At 42.0% G+C, this 6,467-nt stretch overlaps 1 protein-coding gene across 3 annotated transcripts in view; it reads left to right on the top strand.

Moving 5' to 3' along the window:
- Positions 1 to 450: 450 nt before the first annotated feature.
- The window catches only part of Sipa1l1 (signal induced proliferation associated 1 like 1), a 198,361-nt gene continuing 192,344 nt past the window's right edge, over positions 451 to 6,467 (top strand). For all 3 annotated transcript variants that reach the window (XM_028782145.1, XM_028782144.1, XM_028782143.1), the window contains exon 1: positions 451 to 517. The gene's annotated coding sequence lies outside the window, so the exon portion shown is untranslated. The remainder of the gene's footprint in view (positions 518 to 6,467) is intronic.

Below are 6,467 nucleotides of genomic sequence, written 5' to 3'. Positions count from 1 at the left end.
AGATTGCAAGGTTTCACAAGGCATGGAATTGTACCCTGCTAAGAATCTCTGCTTCAGAACAACCCTTTGTGTGTGAGTGCAAGTGGGTTCCCAGAGTCAACTGGTGGTTGAACTATCAGTATCTCTTCCTGGGAGATTCTTTACAGGTCCTGGGCCTGAGTTCCTCCTGATGTGTTCTGAACACATGTGCCTGGGGTGTGGCCCTGTAATATCAAATATCTGTCTAGTTCGGTTTAAGTATAGGTTCTTTGTATAAAAGTGGCTGTTGGTTAGCTTATGTTTATTTAAATGTATAAAGTTCCACATAAAGATTGAAATTAAAGGAAGCTTTGGATTAGAATTTTATTAATAATATTTTTTGGCTGTTTACTTAACTGTGAGGTACAGTTGCATATTTTCTAAAAATCAAAACTAGCTATTATACTAAAGCTTACAATTATTTTAATTTAGGTTTTAAGAGACTGTCACAATTTGGACTCACAAGCAAGATTTACTGCAAACACTGAGGTGGAGTGAGGTGAGTGGACGGATTCAGCCCCAGGCTGTGCTGAAAGGAAGTGTCCCTGAGACTGGCTTACATGACTGCTGCTTACTTTTGACTTACCCAGTGTGAGTTTCTTGCTGGATTTCCCCTTTGCCATTTTCCTGAGGATGGGAAAAACAGATGGTGTGAAAAGCCTGCTCAGCTCCAGCCATTGACTTCTGAGCAGCTTTCTCCTTGTTACAGTGGTGGTAGGGCCAGAGCGTGGGCCCTGGCTGTCTTAATGGGACAGGGTAAAGCTCTGTCCTCCATAGGCCGCCTAAGCAGACACGTGATAGTGAGAAACAGAAAAAGGAGACTTACTGAGTGTGGCCACAGTGAGAAGAGGAACAGAGAAAGCAGTTCAGTGGCCCCCACACCCTGCCCAAGTCTGTCTCCAGGAGACTTCATGAGGATTAGGCTAAACAGGTCATAAGGGTTTCATCTGTACGTAGGCTGAGCCCAGGTGTGGGCCTGCTTATCATTGTCTGGCTTCAGTTTCTCCTGTGAGATGGTCTGATGAGGTGTGAGAACTGTGTGAGACAGGGTCCTACTGTCCCTGGCAACAGGGTCCAGACCTTCTTTCTTCCAGTAGAAGACTCTGGGAACCGACTGCTGTCTCAGTAGTGTGATAGCCTAAGGTGTAGGGGTTTCTCTGTAGAGAGATGTCTTGGCTCTTGTAAGATGGTTGTGTTAACAGTTAAAATAGTTTAAGTTTTCCCCATTCCTTAAGCTGCTTAGGTTTTCTGTTATACACTTCTGTTTCTGTTCATGACAGATATGTGGAGACAGTCTTCTCCATTGTTCTTATGTTTTGATGTGTTTCTGTTTCATCTCAGTTTTGAGCAAGAATGTGCAAGTTAGGCGCACTAAGCTTATGAGCAGCGCGATAGCTGGGTCTCTCCCCTTCCCCTTCCTGACTCGTGTGCTGCCGTTGATTTTCATTTTTAATTTTAAAATATGCATTCATAGTATCAGGAAATTGTCAAGACAGAAGGAAGAAATCACCCACAAACACCAGCCTGTAATATATTACCTATATTTATAACTACAGCCTGCAATACTTTTGATTTCTTGGTTTCCAAAACTTTTGTGATTTCTTGTATACCATACTCTCGTTTCTTTTTATAGTGGTCAGAATACATTGACTAGGTCTGGATTTCCTGCTATGAGTATGAATACTTTGGTTTTGCTTTTTGTTTTCTCCCCCTCTATTGGAAATAAGATCCTTTGTATTCCTTTGTATATATTGCATTTTATTTTTGTTTAACATTTTCTCAGTAGTAAGAATATCATTGTCATTGTTGGCGGTGCACACCTTTAATCCTAATGCTTGGAAGGCAGAGGCAGGTGGATTTTAGTTTGAGGTCAGCCTGGTCTACAGAGCGAGTTCCAGGACAGCCAAGGCTACACAGAGAAACCTTGTCACAAAACAAAACAGAACAGAACAGAACAGAACAAAACAACAAAACAAAAACCAAAAAAAGAATATTGCCAAAAGAATTTAGTTTTGTGGCTTTTATAAATGCATATATGGCACTGTGGTTTTACTGTGAGTGCAATAAAATTCTCAAATATTGGAATTAATAATATTTTGGAAACTTATTACTAATTACCTAGAGACCACAGAATCCTATTTTAAATGAATTTTGAGGTGGGGTAATTAGAATTTTTTAAAAGGAATACATATGCTTAATAAAATCTTAAAATTGAGATTTAGAGATGAAGGGTGGTTATCGAATGATGGATGTTTGGGTACCACATGCACATGCTCTGTTGTGCTGTTGGAGTTGGAAGATTTACAGAGGCATGCTACATCAGACTGGGGATGTAAAGATTGCTAGGATGCTCTACAGACTATCAGGGAGACGTGTAGGAACCTTCATGGGGAGTTACCTTATATTGTGGGTCCCCTGGAATAAGGAAGGAATTTTACTAGATTAATTAACTCTTTAGTTAAATAGCTCATTACACCTGCTCCTCAGCAGAAGTTAGGCTCATTCTAATATTTCCGTAAATAGTCCAGCCTTTAGGTTAGTTGTGGAAGGTGGATGCTGTATTGAGAAGAGTAGCGCCCCTACATCCCCCAGAATGAAGGAGGCCCTTTCTCGATGTCCCAGGGCTGCCATATGTTAAATTCTCAAATTCACATCAACCCAGTGGTTTGGTTTATATAGGTCTCTTTGGTTCTGTTACTTTGTACTTAACCTTGATCTCTGACTGGGGCTGAAATAAAGACCTTGAGAATTTTCTTATCTGCTGTTTTGTTATAAGAAAAATTACCTAAGGAGTCAGCACTTCTGGGTGACTAGGTCCACGAGGCAGCCAAGGTTATCAGCACATCTCACCTCTGTAAACCTTTGTTCAGAGCTTATGGCTCCCCAAAGCCCACTGGGTAATTGGAGCACCACTTTCAAAGCAGCTTTCTATTTTGACTTTTCTTGAATTTCAGGAGAGAAATTGGAGAATGATTATCTCTAAAAGTGTCTTTAAAGCACTCCTAGGCTGTGTTTTTATGGCCATTCCTAGTCTCATATTTAATAGTGGTGGAATTTAAGAAAGTTTTAGATCTCTGATTTTTTTAGCCACTTGAAAAAGTCATTCTTTGGGTATTTTTATTTTCATCATTATTATTTTATTAGTTACACATCTCAGATACTCTTTGTCAAACAGCATCTTTGGAGCCTTGGGAATTGCTGAAAGTTGAAGCAAGTAGCCTGTAGGAATGCTCTCTGATGGCAGCCTGCAGCTGTGATGCTGAAGGGGAAGGAAAATCAGGGCAGGCTGCCCTGAATCTGTGGATTCCACCACCGAGGTTCCATAGAGCCAGTGTGAGAGTCTCTGAGATAGATGGCATCTGTGCTGCATATACAGCCTTTCCCTTCCCATCTGCTTTTTCTAGATAATGCCAACAGTCTACATTGCATGTGTGTTGTCGTAGGTATTGTCAGCACACCAAAGACGTTGTCAGCACACCCACTGTCTACATTGCATGTATGTTGCAGTAGGCGTTGTCAGCACACCAGAGATGGTTAAAGCATAGCTTTTATGTAGATGTCGTGCCATTTTATTTGTTTGTTTGTTTGTTTGTTTATTTGTCCTGAGAGACATTTCACTCGGCTGTGTAGCCCCGGCTGCTTTTGGACTCATGGTGTGCCTCCTGCTGTAGTTTCCTGAGTTTTGGGGTTAGAGACATGAGCCAAAAAAATCTAGGTTGCATTTCATTTTTTTATATAAGGTACTTGTATATGTGGGTGTTGGAATCTGCAGGGTCCTAGAATCAGCCTTCCCACAGGTACCAGGAGCTTCTGGTTTTCACCATCATCTTGGAAATTGTTTGTCTTAGCCATTGTTCTATTGCTGTGATGAGACACCATGACCAAGTCGACTTACAAAAGTAAATGTTTAGTAGGATCTACAGTTTCAGAGACTTGCAGTCCTTGTCCACCACTTTGAGGAGCATGGCAGCAGGCAGGCAGGTGCTGGAGAAGTACTTGAGGGTGCTCATCTGGAGACACTCACAGGCAGAGAGAGAGGCTGACTGAGAATGGTTAGGGCTTTTGAAACCTCAAAGCCCACCTGCACACCTCCGATTGCAAGGACACACCTCTTATCCTTCCTGGTGATATTCTCATTCAAACTACCATATCTTTTTTGTTTTAAAGTTCATCCTTTTCCTTTCAAGTTCTTTTCTACTGTTGACGTATGCATTTCCTGCCTTTCCTCTGCTATGCTGAACATTCCTCCATAAGGAAAACTAGTTAATAAATGTGCCTGTGACAGCTTTAGCAGAGCCTTTCCTTTAGCGAGCACTGGGAAGCCAAGGCCTTGTCCTTTAGCCTGGGCTGCTTAGTTTAATAATCAGAACTGCTAATAACAAGAACCTCTGGACACCTGGGTTGCTTGTCTTAGCACCAACATTGGAGGATGCTGGGCTGGTCTGTCTGCTAGGTCTAGGTAGAGCAGTAGTTCTCAACCTGTGTGTCAGGACCCTTTGTGGGGAGTGTTGAACAACCCTTTCACAGGGGTAGCATATCAAATATCTTGCATATATAATTTTTACATTACGATCTATAACAGCAAAATTATAGTTATGAAGTAGCATTGAAAATAATTATGGTTGGGGGTCACCACAACATAAAGAACTGTTTTAAAGGGTCACAGTTGAGAACCACTTAAGTAGAACTTTGTTTTGGGGTGTGTGTCCTCAACTGAGCTCGCTTCAGAATGCAGTAGAGGAAGGCTGCCTGAGAAGGTTCTGGGAGCCTTGCCCTCTCTCAGGATCTTCTCTCCCTTCTGAGTGTGAGGTTTTAGTGAAGGGCTGTCTGAAGCAGTGGCCTGCCTTCAGAAGGCCCAGGACAATCTACAAAACCTTGTGTTGTGTACGTACTTCTATAATTACATTTATGAAATCTGTCACTTGTCTATCATTAAAATTATTTGTGAGCAGTATTATTCTAGAATTGAATTGGGTGAGCATACCTTTTCCTTTCCCTTTAAAAGCATCTTTGATATATTCTTTGTATGTACTCAGCCAGAAGCATAAGATATGTAATGTCTGATGACTAAGACTAAATTTTATGCTTTACATGGGAAAACTTCCTCTCAGGTTTCCTGGTGTTGTCTTTTGCTTTGTGTTTTTCCTTCCTTATATAGAGTCAGGTTTTCCTAGGTAAGTGAAGGATTGGTTAAGCGCTCTTCTATTTCACTTATTTGTATTTCAGCCGTCTGCTTCTAGTGAGAGAATGATCAGGGAAATTGAAAATAGCTCTTTTTTCTTTCCCTGCAAACCCAACTAGAAGGGATAGCATTGGTCACTTACTCCTTAGAGCATATTTACTTTACTAGGCCCCCGTCTTTACTGAGGAGTGTTCAGAACACTTAAAAGGCATACAGAGGCGCTGTTCCTCACACAGGAAAGTGAAGGTATGTTTTTGGGCTGGAGAAATGTCTCAATCAGTTGATACCCAGAACACACATTTAAAAAGCACACTTGTAATTAAGACAGGCAGAGTCTTGGGACTCCCTGGCCAGTCAGTGTAGCCTAATAGGTGAGCTCTGTGTCCCAGGGAGAGACCTTTCTCAGAATGCAGGCTCTTGAGGAAAGGAACTACTCAGGAAATTGGCTTCTAGATGCCATGTGCATGTGCATACACATGGTCACACACATGGACACACACATGGACACACACATGGACACACACATGGGCACACATACACATTTTTGCTTTTTGGAGGGCGTAGACAGAACAGGGAAATAATTTTTTTAAAGATATGTTTATTTATTTCATGCATATGAGAACACTGTAGTTGTCTTCAGACACACCAGAAGAGGGCATCAGATCCCATTACAGATGGTTGTGAGCCACCATGTGGTTGCCGGGAATTGACCTCTGGAAGAACAGTCAGTGCTCTTAACCCCTAAGCCATCTCTTCAGCCTGGGAAATAATTCTTGGCACATTGTTTAGGCACTTGTTGGTCTTAGGTATGAGAATGGTAGGAGACCATTCTCAATGAGAGTGAGATCATGTTGCCTTGCTGGGCCAGCAGTAGAGCCGCCCCACAGCTGCAGCTATGGAGTTGTCTGTCACCTGCCGCTTCTGTCCTCCCATGTGCCCTATGATTTCCTTATCACCAACAGATGAGAATAGACGTTTATATCTGGCAGATTCCCCCAAAACTGAGACTGAACAAGGTTTTGAATATTCTGACTATCTTGCTTCCCCTTGGGAAGACTGGGTAATGTTCCTTCATGGAGTCGTTCAAGTTTCACAGTGGCACTGAAGGTGCAACAGACACAGCCGGAGATGAATAAGACAAGGCTTTGTTACTTAAATACTGATAATCTGAATTACTGAGGGTGTATAGTAGCAAAGGACTGATTGTAGAGGCTTTTCTCTGTGTGTGTGAATGAGTGGGGTGAGTGTGGCGTGCCCTGGGTCACAT

This window comes from Grammomys surdaster, unplaced genomic scaffold, assembly GCF_004785775.1.
Source record: "Grammomys surdaster isolate TR1022 unplaced genomic scaffold, NIH_TR_1.0 721, whole genome shotgun sequence".
Classification (NCBI taxonomy): domain Eukaryota; kingdom Metazoa; phylum Chordata; class Mammalia; order Rodentia; family Muridae; genus Grammomys; species Grammomys surdaster.
Note: the sequence above shows the minus strand (reverse complement) of the source record. Positions and strands in the feature narration are given on the sequence as shown.